At 49.3% G+C, this 14567-nt stretch overlaps 1 protein-coding gene across 1 annotated transcript in view; it reads right to left on the bottom strand.

The window, feature by feature from the left end:
- LOC119407071 (uncharacterized protein C18orf19 homolog B) overlaps nt 1–14567 on the bottom strand; it is a 579856-nt gene that overhangs the window by 220800 nt on the left and 344489 nt on the right. The gene's annotated exons all lie outside the window — the stretch shown is intronic.

The following is a 14567-nucleotide window of genomic DNA, read 5'->3' as shown; positions in this document are numbered from 1 at the left end:
CGTATTCTGCGTATTTGCACTCCTCACCCCCAACAACAGGTTGAAACTTTTTTTAGCGCGCACAAAAGACGGAGGACACAGAAAGAAGGTACAAAAAGCGCTCGTTTTGTACCTTCGTTCTGTGTCCTCCGTCTTTTGTGCGCGCTAAAAAAGTTTCAACATGAATTCACACCAACTCGCCCAGCTCTCAGTTTTACCCCAACAACAGGAACAAAAAAAATCTACGACCCTAATGCTTTTGTGGTGCGAGCACGTAATGCGTGTATGAGAACTACTTAGTTTTTCCCCCCTTTGTATTTCCTTTGTTTTATTTTTTGCCCCTGTTCTGCTTGTGGCTCATACACGCATCGTTAATCGTGACTTAACTGATGAGCATGGGTGCTATTTTGGGCACTCAAATTCTGCCATGGTAGACGAAGAACGAAAACAGCGCTAAACACGGGACGAGAAGAGGACACAAACACGGCGCTGAACTAACAACCAATGTTTATTGCAAAAAACAGTGCAATAAATAGGACACAGGTATCTGCGCAGAAACCCGAAACATAAACCAAAGTCACATACATGCATAAGGCCAAACGGCGAATATCAATTTCGCTTCACGGCTGTGAAATTAGATATCTGGGGTCCACTGATATGACAGGTTCTTGATAATGTTCGCCGTTTGGCCTTTATCACATCTATGTGACTTTGGCTTATGTTTCGTGTTTCTGAGCAGATACCTGTATCCTATATATTGCACTGTTTTTTGCAATAAACATTGTTTGTTAGTTGTGCGCCGTGTTTGTGTCCTCTTCTCGTCCCGTGTTTAGCGCTGTTTTCGTTCTTCGTCTACCATGCAGCACCAACCAGCCCAATCAAGCACCTTGTTAAAATTCTGCCATCTTGTCAATTTTCGTGATGGCTGTATTCTAAGCCAATTAAATTTTTGCAATCTAGACAATGAGGCGTTGGTCCAGAATAACGCATGTCATGCCACGACCTATCGGTCATTTGCCCCTATGTAAATCCAGGATGCTTCACCTCGGAAGTACAAAAGGTTGACGTCTGTGGGCATTAGGCTGTAGCCTAAAGGAGTGGTGACAGAAAATTTTGTGCACCTCTGGCTCATAATCGGTGGCTACTGACTCGTTAATGGCGGCAACAAAACTCATTTGTCCGAGCTCGTAACGAATGTTACGACCGGAGGCAGTTTCGATTTCAAAGAGCACTCGGTGGCCCCGGTGGCCCCGTGGTGTAGTGATGTAGTCTGCCTACTCGTTAAATACTACCAGTTGACCGCGAGAGCCAGTGACGTCACTGGCTAGCTTCTGCCATGTCAGCGCTGCTGTTTCATCTGTTGTGTTGAGAGAGCGTTGCGAGTGCTCGTTTCCTCAGTCGTCAAACAAAGTTGCTTATCTAGTGCGGCGATGGACGAAGGAGCTGGGAGGAGTGTAAAAATCGGTCAGAAAAGCTCGATTCACTTCTCGAATCTCGCCGGTGGCTGCGATTTTGTTCTTGTCGTCCAACTCGAGGCTTGGAGCAGCCGCAGCATTAGACGTGCTGAAACATTTTCGCTTCGATCATTTGTAAAGCAGCAGCTTGACATGACGAAGGAAGCAGTGAAATCACAACATTGACGCTTATCTGTAACATGCAAGTGGCGTGATGTACGCTTTGCTGACTCGTATTTAGAGTGGGCAACGTTGCGTCCTCAAGGAATACTAGTCCCACGTACGCACGTCGTAACGCCGAAGCAGTTATCTGTCCACTACGCAATACGATCCCGGCAGTAGAGAGCTTTAGTTTTTCTGTAGATTTCCCAATGTTTGCGGATAACTGGTTACCGGAGCTGTTGACGGCTGCAGGAGCCGGTAGCGACATGTGGCGTTTTGTTCAAATACAATATATATATTTTTTTCTGTTTTCTCCGTCGCGTTGCTGTTGTCGCAAAACAAGAGCAATGCGAATATTGTGAGGGTAAGCTGCTGCAATGTTATTATTGCGATAGCATTTATATGGACAGTCTCGGCTGGATTTTGCCGTCGCCGTCATGCACCGTATATGTATAAGTATGTATATATATATAAAAGCCCCAAAGAAAAATAATTCAGAAAAATGCTTCCGAAGCGCGGAATCGAACCAAGGACCTCTTGTTCCGCAGCGAGTGGCGCTATCCACTACGCCACGAAACGCAGATCCTCCACGTAGCTAACGGCGAGCGTTATATACATACCCTTTACCGCTGGACGGACTCACAGACGGCAGGCGATAATAAGCTTTCTTCATTACCAGCGAGATGGCGCTAGCAGCGCGACGGGCGCATTTAAAAGTCGTCGTCGAGCTCGCTCGCTTCTTATATTTGCGCAGCGAGAACATTGCCCTTCCGTTGTCTGCTCGCGCGGTTTTCTCGCGGTGAGGGGAAGAGGAATGTTTCACGCTTTCACCGTGATGTCCGCGCTCATGTTACCGAGCGTACGAAAGTCACTCGAGCTGAAGGGACGCCGCTAAACGAACAAACAGAAGATGAGCGCGAACTATCAAGTGTCACAGCTCGACAGTTGAAGCACGCTAGTTTCCTTCGCTGCTTCGGCCGCCTTTGCAACAGGAACGCTGTTCAAACTGAGAGTATCCATTGGCGAGCCTCACTTCGTATAGCATTAATTTCTTGCTATAGGGAACCAGCGCTGGAGTTTCCGCGGCCGCCCTGGCGGTCAAAGCGCGCATACTCCAGCCGCTCCCGCGGGCGAGAGTGGCGACTGGTTGAGGCGATGCGGGCGTGTATCGCCGAAACAAAACAGAGGATGCTGGCGGTACTGTTGCGCATTCAACTGCCACAATACGTAGAAATGAGGGAGGACGTATCCTTCTATGTTTTTCCTTTTAAAACATATGAATATGAACGGATGCGGCGTTGCATCCCGGCAGTCAGGCGAGCACAGTATGTTCTGCTCTTGCTCTAGTGGCGTCGGTCTGGTTTCTAAACCGAATTGCGCGTGCCTGCTAGATTTATTCGATAGTGAGGGCCACCAGTGGAAACCGGGGCCAACGAGAAGAATTTAATCGGTGTTTTGTCGTAAAAAAACGTACATATTATGCAGGATGCAGCATATGTAACAATTTTTTCATCTGACCACCACCAAGTTCATTTCTGATGCCACCGCGTGCAATGAATGATACGATAGGCAGGTAGTCTGCATCATTTGCAAACAGTTACGCAGAAGGAAAGCTGTCTGTCTACGAGATGTGTACGGGGGCAGGTTCGCCGAAGCCGCTGCAAAGTTATAAGAAATACGCCCGCGATGGATGCCTCCGTTGAACTTTACTTGGGCTACAGACAGAGTTGTCACGAACAAATCAGCGGATTACTCAAAGCTTAGCTTACTGGAGTCAGCCGATGCGGTAAAGCTTCTTTGTGTATTAGCTGCCGCGGCGAAGTGCCATCGCAATTATGCCTCGCTAGAAAAGGGTCAAATATCTTGGATTTTTACTCGCCGTTTAATTCGCCTAACGTACTGTGTTAGTTTTTTCGCTTGCCTGTGCCTGCTTAGAATAAACGTGTTTGATCAACATCGACACTTGCTAGCGTTTTAAGTGCCAAACAAGGTATGATTATGAGGCACGCCAAAGTGTGGGAATCAGGACTTATTTTGACAGCCTGGGGTTCTTTATTGTGCACATAAATCTCAGTACGCGGGTGTTCTTTTTATTTCAACTCCATCGAAATGCGGCCACCGTGGCCGGTAATCTGTCCCGCGCCCTCGAGCATAACAGCGCGACACCGTACATGCTTTGCTAGCACGGTGCTTTGCTTGAACGTACGCGTGCATACATACCGCAGGCTGGGCATACATACCACGGCAGAAAAACGTTGACGCAGATACCCCTTGCCTCTTATTATTATTTTTTTTTACTGCAGTAGTGGGCAGCTGGTATCGACGCAGCACGTACTTATCAATGGAGGCTTGTGAGCCTGCACTAGCTTGACACAAATCCCAGGACGCAACCAGAAAATGGTGACGACGGAGTCGCCACCAAGGCACAGCACTGTCTCTTGACGCCGTATGCACAGACGTAGTCTGCTTTGTAGGACTTCTCTCCGTTTTCCAATGCTTTCCTGAGAACGTAGCCTTCAGACAAAGTTATTTTTTTCTAAACCATAGAGCAGTATTACTGGCGCAATGGCTGCTCGAGCTGTTCGCGCCAAAATGAAGCACGGGAACGGCACACGCGCGTGCGCTCACCGCGGTGCATTGCGGCCGGTCGTTTGAGTGCGAGCGGCATGGCCTCCGAGATTAGCCGGCGGCGCGGAGGCCATGCGAGCGGCTGAGTTATGTCGCGACTCCCCGCCAGGCGCCCTTTTTCGGCGCGCCACCTATCCAGCGCTGGTCTCCCATCGCATTCATTGCTTCGCCCTTGCGGCGAAACTGTGACATTTTTTTTGTAGGTATCTGGGTAGGCTGGCTGATATTGTACAGATGGCCATTAGTGTGATGCAACACTCAAGTTGTGTCCGAATATTTGTGTCACCACTCCTTTAAGTTGTCCTGACTCTATACAGGGACTCTTGGCAGGCAGGCCCCGGTGTTTTCTGTTTTTCTTCCCCCCCCCCCCCCCCCCTAAATATTGCTGACACTTCATCGGCTAGATTCGAACTATTCCATACTAAACTTCGGCTCTGGTATTTTACGAACCTTCACTACAGCCACCCTTTTTATATGGGTTTATTCGCAGATTTTGCAAGATTCGCTCGAGAGAGAGAGAGAAACTGCTATGTTCCGCTGATCTAATATAATACGCCCGGCGCAGAATAGCAGATAGACTCTTCCACCTGAACCGTAAAGGCGAGCGCTACAGCGGCGCACGCTACAACGAACGCTTTTGTCAAATTCTTACTTTTCCGAGAGTGGGGTGCTCGGCGAGAGAAAATTTTGATTCAGTGAGCTTACCCGACAGCTATTTCGCTGCTTTTCTTTTTCCTTGAACATCGTGCGGAGCCTCGGGGAGGTGCACGCTGAAATATGCCGCAGGATCAAGTAGACTACTGCTCGATTTAGCGTGTAATATATAATGCATGGCGTTGACTTCACACATTAATTTGTTGCAGGCTATGTGACACCAATGCTAGACCTATAACATTAGGTCACTGCATGCCAGGGACTGCACGGCCGTGTATGCGAACGGACGGCGCCCTGTAAAAACTGAAATTGGAAATTCGCAAAAAAAAAAAAAGAGACACGGACGAAAGAGGAGACATTGCTCTGTATTTGTCTTCTCTCTCGTCCGTGTCTCTTGTGGCGCAGTCATACTCAAGTAATGGACTACCGACTTGTCCAGAATGCTGCTCTCATTACAAACCACCTCTTATGCAACATCGCCGCACGTACGCACGGTTTGGAATATTGCAGTTTTAACTGAACCATAAACATGTGCCCCAAATTATTACCTAAACATCGTTTATGACAGTCTTTTAGTTCCTTCCCGGTAGCTACGCCGCCTGGCCTCCTGCGATGCCCAGGCGGCGATGCGAAAATTAGAGTTATTGTGTATGGCTCCATATACAGTAACTCTAGCAAAAATATACGGTGAGCGTTTTGGCATCGCAGGAGGATTGTGGATTCAGCGTCATGTCTTATTAGTACTAAACGCTAAACCGAACTGCATTTATTCACCTGTATCTTCGTGGACCGTGTGACCTATTTCTTCAGTACATCTCACTGAGTCGCCACGACCGCCGCGGTTCTAAGGTCACGGGATCGAATCCCGGCCGCATTTCGATGGAGGCGAAATTCTAGATAATTTACGTATGTTCGTGCGCGCGTTTGTATGTGCGCGTGTATATATACGCAAACAAAACTGAAAAATTTCGGGGGGGTTTGAACCCCCCCCCCTGGCTACGCCCCTGCTCATAATCATATATCGTGGTTATGGTACGTAAAACTCTAGCAATTATAACATTGAGTCGTCGCGCGATGTTCGAGCAAAAGCCCAGCAAGCTCGTTGGATTCAATTTTCCTCTTGTCAAGCATATGGCGAGCCGTCAACGCGAGAGAAGACGAAGTTGCGCTTCAGCTGCTCCGCACGTTCGAGCCTAGCGGGTGAGAAGAAGACGCCCGCAAGAACGACAGTGGCCGGTTGGTTTGGGTACCAGGCCACACTGGACTGATATTAAATGAAGCGGCGGACACTCTGGCGGCAGCATCCCTTAAAGGACCGGTCATAAATGTTCTGAGGCCGTCTTCTAATAACACGATCGCACGATTCCGAAATTTTTGTCTGCAAGAGGAACGCACTAAATCTTCCGTCCTAAACAATACATATTTTCAGCACCTAAGGTTTTCGTGGAATAGCACATGGTGTAGTACAAGGCAATTGGAAGTAACGTTAACTAGACTGCGATGCAGAATACCGTCACTAAATTTTTATTTACACAGGCCTGGTTTCGTTCCTTCCCCTAACTGTAATTATTGTAATCAAGCGGAAACAATAGAGCACTACTTCACAGAATGTCGAAGATACCAAAACATAAGGCAAAGACTTCTAAAACCTCCTTTTCAAAAACTTGGCCTTGAGCTTTCCACATCAGCATTACTCTCCCTGGGGGCGTCGGCACTAGGGCAATGCAACAGGGGCATATATGATGCCATATTCATTTATATTAAAGAAACAAAGAGACTGCCATGTTAATATTATAAGTAGAAATATATCTTTTCATTCCCTTACTTAAATTTTTGTAATTGCTTATTTATTTAATTTTATTATTTAACAATCGTTTAATTAACATTTCATTAAAGAAAAAAAAAGAACCAAAATTGCCCAAACATTTTTTTTTTCTTTACTATAAATTATCTTTTTCGCATATTCATTTTAACTTATTTTTTCACAAAGTCTACTGCCGCACGCTTCGTGGCCGATCCCCCGTAGTGGGTTGGGCTATTCCCCCAAGGAACCAACCAACCAACCAACCAAGGCTGTGGTTGTACATCGGAGAGCAAGCAGCAATAAAATATGTGGGAAAGTGAACGCCTCACGTCATCCCACAAGTGGTGACCCGGACATCGAACGGCAACGCGCCCCCTGCTCGTCCCTTCGCCAACGCACTGAGCGTCACGGCCATCCCCGTTTCTTCGGTGACTACAGTAAGGACTTCAGCAACGTACATTCCGACTGACCATGGACACCACACCCAACAGTGACGCAACGCCGAATCCCACGGTACCCGACCCTGTCGTCGCTACTCTCAAGATACCGGAGTTTTGGCAGGCGGACTCGGAACTCTGGTTTCTGAGCGTCGAGCCACTCTTCCGACGACACCAGGTAACATCGCAATCAGCGAGGTACGACTATGTCATCGGCGCTTTACCACCTGCTGTCATCGCCATCGTAAGAGACATTCTGCGCTCTCCGCCTCCTGACAACCCCTACGACACTCTTAAAGCAGAGCTCATCCGCCGGACAACCGAGTCGGAACAGCGTAGGCCGCAGCAGCTGCTCACCGCGGAGGAACTCTGTGACCGCAAACCTACGGAGCTTCTGCGTCGCATGCGACATCTCATCGGGGACAACCCTGCTGCATTGGACGCATCCATCCTACGAGAGCTCTTTCTACAGCGACTGCGGCAGCAGGTGCGGATGATTTTGAGTGTGTCCTCCACGAAAACTCTCGACTCACTGGCACAGATGGCCGACAAGATTATGGATGTCGGTGCCCCGTCCATATCTGCAATCGAGAGACGTGATTCTTCCCACTTTGCGCCGGTCCGCGATGACCACTTAGACCTCCTCCTTCAAGCTAACGAGGAGCTCAACCCCAAAATGGACCAGCTGGCCGCTGAACTGAGCTTGCTGAAAGCAGACCACCGACGCAATACGTCACGACAACGACGCCAAAGCCGCGATAGATCGCCAAGTCTGCCTCGCAGCGTCTGCTGGTACCACCACCGATACGGGGCACGCGCTCGTCAGTGCCATCAGCCATGCCAGTTTGCGGGAAACGCACGGGCCACGCCCTGACGGCGGCCAGTGTTGCAGGCCCGACATACAGCCGCCTATTCCACGTCACGGACCGCGTCACCAAAGTTCGGTACCTCATCGACACGGGTGCCGAAGTGTGTGTTGTTCCTCCTACGCTGGAGGACCGTCGACGACGCCAGACAACGCCGCCTGTCACAGCTGTTAATGGTTCCACCATACGGACCTACGGACAGAGGTCTGTTACGCTTGACATCGGCTTGAGACGCACGTTTCGTTGGATTTTCTTAATCGCCGACGTGCGTGTACCAATTATCGGTGCGGATTTTCTTTGGCATTTTAAGCTTGTGGTGGACCTACGACATAGCCGCCTCGTGGATTCTGAGACCCACCTAACAGTTCAAGGCGTGACATCGAGTTTACCACCCTTACATCTCGTGCAAGCTCATGCCAAAGTCTCTCCGCCGTGGTCTATACGCTTCTGGAAGAATTTTCCGACCTCTTCCGTGCTCCATCTCTTGAAGACCCAGTGCGCCACAATGTCACTCATCACATTGTGACAGTAGGAGCACCGGTGTTTGCACGTGCTCGTCGTCTCGCACCTGACCGTTACAAGATTGCACGGCAAGAATTCGAGCACATGCTTGACCTCGGATACGTCCGCCCCTCTTCCGGTGCCTGGTCATCACCGCTACACAGGGTCCCCAAACCCTCAGGTGACTGGAGACCGTGCGGTGACTATCGCGCCCTCAACAAAGTGACGGTACCGGACCGCTATCCGATACCGCACATCCGGGACTTCACGGCATTGTTGCACGGTTCCACCGTATTCAGCAAAATCGACTTAGTGAAGGCATACCACCAAATACCTGTCGAGCCTTCCGACGTACCGAAGACTGCCATAATAACACCTTTTGGCATGGTTGAATACATACGGATGCCCTTCGATCTACGAAACGCAGCACAAACCTTTAAACGGTTCGTTGACCAGGTTCTTCGTGGTGTGACCTGCTGCTTCGCGTACATCGACGACATCCTCGTCTTCAGCACTTCAGCAGAAGATCACGAACTTCACCTGCGTCAGGTTTTCACGCGGCTCCGGAAATATGGACTTGTCGTCAACGGATCGAAGAGCGAGTTCGGAGTTTTCTCACTGGACTTCCTTGGCCATCGCATGGATTCCCGTGGGATCTCTCCACCGACGGCGCGCGTGGAAGCTATATTGCAGTTTCCACGGCCAACAACTACGAAGAAGCTGCGTGAATTCCTCGGGCTTGCCAACTATTACCGTCGGTTTATTCCACACTGCGCGGCCACCTTGCAACCGCTACATGCACTTCTGTCCGGTCAAATGAAGCCGAACGCTTCCATCTCCTGGACAGACGACACTGAGACAGCTTTCAGTTCCATCAAGGAAGCTCTGGCTAACGCAACGCTCCTCGCGCATCCAAAGAGCGACGCTATCACGTTACTCACCGTGGACGCCTCCGACGTCGCCATCGGAGCAGTCCTGCAGCAGTTGGTCGACGGAGTTTCGCAGCCGGTCGCTTTCTTCTCTAGGAAACTCTCACAGACCGAGTCCCGTTACAGCACGTTCGGTCGCGAACTACTCGCGGCCTATTTGGCTGTCAAGCATTTTCGTCACGTCCTCGAAGGTCGGCAATTCCATATCCTCACCGACCACAAGCCGCTCACGTCTACCTCGACCGCTACCAACTCTGCCCACACCCCACGTGAGATCCGCCAGCTTGCCTACCTATCGGAGTTCACGAGCGATATCCGGCACATCAGTGGCAAAGACAACCCCGTGGCTGACGCACTATCCCGCGTAGAAATCAACGCAACGATGGATGAGCGCCCGCCAGTCGACTTTGCAGCCATGGCTACTGCACATCAGAAGGACAGCGAACTTCAGGTTCTCCGACGCCAAGAGAACTCCCTCAAGTTCGAAGATGTCCAACTTCCAGGCTGCGTGATTCCCCTCGTTTGTGACATGTCTACCGGTTGTCCTCGCCCGTGCGTTCCAGCGCCATTTCGCCGCAGTGTCTTTGACGCCTTGCATTCCTTGTCGCACCCCGGCATACGTGCGACTCAACGCCTCATCACAGCGCGATATCTATGGCCACGTATGAACATCGACGTCCGCCGCTGGACACGTGCTTGTCTCAAGTGCCAGCAAACCAAAGTCCAGCGTCACACAGTCAGCCCACTGGGTACCTTCACACCTCCGGACTCACTGTTTAGTCACGTGCACCTGGACCTCGTAGGCCCTTTGCCCCCATCGGAAAACCGCCGGTATATATTAACGTGCGTAGACCGGTTCACGCAGTGGCCTGAGGCACTACCGCTCACCAACATCACCGCAGAGTCAGTTGCCCACGGACTCATCACCGTGTGGATAAGCCGCTACGGAGTTCCCAAAACCATCACAACGGATCGAGGTCGTCAATTTGACTCCGCTCTTCCGGACTTTGTCCCGCATGCTTGGTGTCAACCACATCAAGACGACAGCCTACCACCCTATGTCGAATGGCATGGTTGAGCGGTTTCTCCGCCAACTCAAAGCCTCGCTCATGGACTCACGATCGTTGATACCCTGGACGGAGAGACTGCCACTCGTCCTCCTCGCCCTTCGCAGCACGATACGCACGGACGATGCTCCTCAGCTGAGCTCGTTTTTCGCGCGACCTTAAGGCTTCCTGGCCAGTTTTTCGACGTGTCTCCGGTACCACCATTGGACGTCGCTGATTATGCCAGTCGCCTCAGGAACGCCATGAAAGACGTGTCTCCTATCCCACCACGTCAACACTCACGCCCAAGTTTCGTCAGTCGTGCTCTGCGGGATTGCACACACGTCTTCGTACGGCACGACGCTATCAGACCACCACTACAACCGCCTTACGACGGACCCTTTAGAGTCATCAAGCGTTGCCCCAAGCATTTTGTCCTGCTGCTTAATGGACGCGAGGACAGTGTCTCCATTGACCGCATTAAGCCGGCCTTCCTCGACACCGACGCCGTCCTCGCAGACGACAAGCCATCCTCCAACACCAGACGAACGCGCTTCGCAACAGTAGCAACTACCAGCTACTCATAAAGATCGCTCCTTCGCGCACTGGCTACCTCGCTAGAGGGGGGGCCCTATGGCGAGCCGTCAACGCGAGAGAAGACGACGAAGTTGCGCTTCAGCTGCTCCGCACGTTCGAGCCTAGCGGGTGAGAAGAAGACGCCCGCAAGAACGACAGCGGCTGTGGTTGTACATCGGAGAGCAAGCAGCAATAAAATATGTGGGAAAGTGAACGCCTCACGTCATCCCACAAGCACATCGTACGTGTTGATCGTGGCAAAAAATGGCATTTTGCTACAGATAGGTGCGCGCGCTAGCGTTTTCGCACCTCCGCCGCCACGCTGCAGTGAGCAGAGCTTGATCACTTACTTCAGCTGATCGCGACAGCGTGCTTTTCACTAAATGGAAAGCGGTAAGATCAAATATTTGTATCCAGTCAGTCTTATTCGCGGCAATTTACGATGCAACCGCAGCACCAATGACGATGTTTCGTGGTTACTCTTGCCGCTCGAGCATTGAGCTTCCTTTTTTTTTAAAGTCGGAAGCCTTTAGTGTCTCTTAGCGCGGCGCCTTGAGCAAGACACGGCAGGAGAATGAACAGGTACAAAAAGCCACGTGACTTCAGTCAATAATGACGTCATGTGAAGTCGCGATGTTATGAATAAATGATTAAAAGAAACTTTTCACTCCGTTGCTGGAGTTTGAACCTGGGCCCCCGCGCTCCTAAAGCGAGTGTCACTAAAGAGAAACAATGAATCAGTTTAGATTGATAAATTGTACTCTGAGAACTGTAAGTTCGTTAATCTAGCCAGCATAGCCAACTGTGATGTTGGTAATGTAGCCATCATAGATTTATTATTACAGGAGAAAATGAAGTTCAAAGTTTCATTTTTTAAATTTCGCGCCGAAATCTCCGCGCGTGACGTCACGAATTTCAAAGTGTACTTAACGTACTTTCGCGCCATTGGCCCAACGAAATTGCTTCAAACTTGGTATATAAAGTTTATGGCCCCCTCAGATGACAATGTGCTTCCTTTTTACTGATTAGGAACTAAGTAGGCCCTAGTAGGATGTGACGTCACGGTGATTGGTACGGTAACTTCAAGTTGGCGTCGCCACCCACATTTTCTTTTTGCGCGTTTTCTAGCTTACTAAGCGTCTTCTCGCAGCAAGAGTAGTTTACTAATACGAGAAAAATCGTTTTGCTCTTTACCCACTTTTTTTTCTTTAATGCATGGAAATAGGCTGATCCACGCTTGTGAAAGGTGACTTTTTCTCTAACGTGACTGCATTTTACCCACGATGTAGGGAGAGGCTACTTGCTATGAAAAGGCAGAAGTTCAGGGCAAGATGGAAGCTTGAAGAGATGAAAAAAATTAAGGCAGCTTCAGGGGTGCCGAGCCTGAAGGAAGTGCGGAGCTGGGCGGCCTTCTTTGTTTCTCTTTAGTTTTCCTTTGCTCTCTCCGATTTCTCGGTCTTTTTTCTTTATTTATTTCTATTTATTGCTCTATTTTCTCCCTCTTTCCTTTCTCTCTCTTTGCCTATTTTTCTCTAGCTCATTCTGTCTGTGCTATGCTTTGCTCGCTCTCGTCCTCACCTCCCTTTCTCACCCTCTTTGTTTGTCGACCTCACTTTCTCTCCCTGCCTTTCTTTCTTGCTTTTTCTATCTTCTCTATCTTTCCCTTTCTTCCTTTCCTTTCTCTCGCTTTCTTCCTCTTTATTTCTATCTTTTTCTGACTTTCTCTCTCTCTCTATTTCTCTCTCATTCTTTCTACACTATGCATTGCTCTCTTCCCTCTTCAGCCTCACAACTCTCCTCCACACCCTCACTTCCCTGTCTCACCCTCTTGCTACACTATACTATACAAGGCTATGCTATGCTCTGCTAGCGTGCCTGGATAGCCGAGTGGTTACGATGCTCGCCTTCGGATCGTGGGAACGCGGGCTCGAACCCCACCTCGCCAAGACTCTGTCTTTTTTTTTTTACTTTCTTTGTGTCGTTCTTTCTTGCTCTTACTCACTCTCTTTCTCTCTGTACTCGTTCTCTTGTTCTGGGAGCGAAGCAGAAGACAAAGACGACGAAGAAGAGGACGAAGAGGGCGCGTGCCGGTTCATGATGATGATCATTTCTGTCTCCGATGGACAAATTACGGCGAGCTTAAACAGCAGCGCTGTTAAAAGTCGTGAACACGAGCCGACATTTCGACAAGCGGAATTGTCTTCTTCATGGCAGCCTTGAAGAAGACAAGTCCGCTTGTCAAAATGTCGGCTCCAGCGACACCCCGTGTTCACGCATTTTTCATACTTTCTATGAAGGCTTTGTTGAATTTCGTGTAAGTGCCATATAACCCCTCTGCAGGACAAGATGCAAAGCCAACGTGGAAGACATCAGGAAAATTTGAATTTGGCGAAAAATTTGATGCCACACACACATTTCGGTGGTCGATGCGCGTGCCATGGGGTCGTTCGAGTCGCTGACAAGCGCTAGAGAGATGGAAGGCGCCATGCCAACGCCGCCAAGAGCAACGTTCAAAAACTACGGTTACGCATCACTTGAAAAACTCCCAAAGTGGATTGTACGTGGATTTTAGTGCATTACCAAGTGTGGAGCAGCCTTTCGTGTTCAGGTGTTACAAAGAGTGTAATATGCTGCAGAGCTTTTCATGGCTCAGGCGAGTGGATCAGCCATTGAACGACGTCCGTTTTATATAAGCGGAGAGCTTCAAAATTCTTTTTTCTGGGTTAAATGCGTTAAACACAAGAAATACGCATTAGAAAAAATACTCTTTCGCACCCAATAACTGGGCAAGGGAGTTATATATGTATATATATATAAATATATATATATATATATATATATATATATATATATATATATATATATATATATATATATATATATATATAATATGCTAGGGTCTAGGGTGTCACTACGCACGCCCGTTAGAAAGGGTAAAGGAAAAAGTCATCATCAGTCATGAAAGCCATCGGATGGTAAACTGACTGCAGCATATGCTTTGCATGCTTGCAAGAAATTCTGTGACGAATTGTGACAGAGAACAGACGGCGGAACGGTAATGTATTTGAATCTTGAAGTCTGGCTCCTTATCCAGACTTGTCGCAAAAACCATCGGCAAAACGTCAGGAGAACCGCAAAAGGCGTGACGTTGGAGATATGTGTACGGCAAATACTTTTTTTTTATACATACTTTTAATGAAAATTCTGTGGCACCTGTCGTCTTTGCACACGAACTCTGCGTCGAGGCGGAAATACTCTGCCGCACTTAGACGCGTTCACACTTGGCCTCGAAAAGGGCGAAAGTGGCAAAACTAACCGGAAATCCGCTCGCGCGGCCGGAAAACCACGCCGCTAGACCGACGCGAAAAAATCGGTCCGAGACCGATTTTTCCGCCACCGCGATAGAAAAAGAGCAGAACGCCTTTCCGCTTCACGGGAAGCCGTACTTTGGCTGCGTTAGCTTATAAACCACGTGGTGTATAACGTGGTGTATAACGCCGCAATTTCAACACGGAGGCCAAGAGTCGGCGG

This window comes from Rhipicephalus sanguineus, chromosome 1 (genome assembly GCF_013339695.2).
Source record: "Rhipicephalus sanguineus isolate Rsan-2018 chromosome 1, BIME_Rsan_1.4, whole genome shotgun sequence".
NCBI classification, from domain to species: domain Eukaryota; kingdom Metazoa; phylum Arthropoda; class Arachnida; order Ixodida; family Ixodidae; genus Rhipicephalus; species Rhipicephalus sanguineus.
The sequence above is the reverse complement of the archived record's forward strand: the minus strand, read 5'-3'. Positions and strand labels throughout refer to the sequence as shown.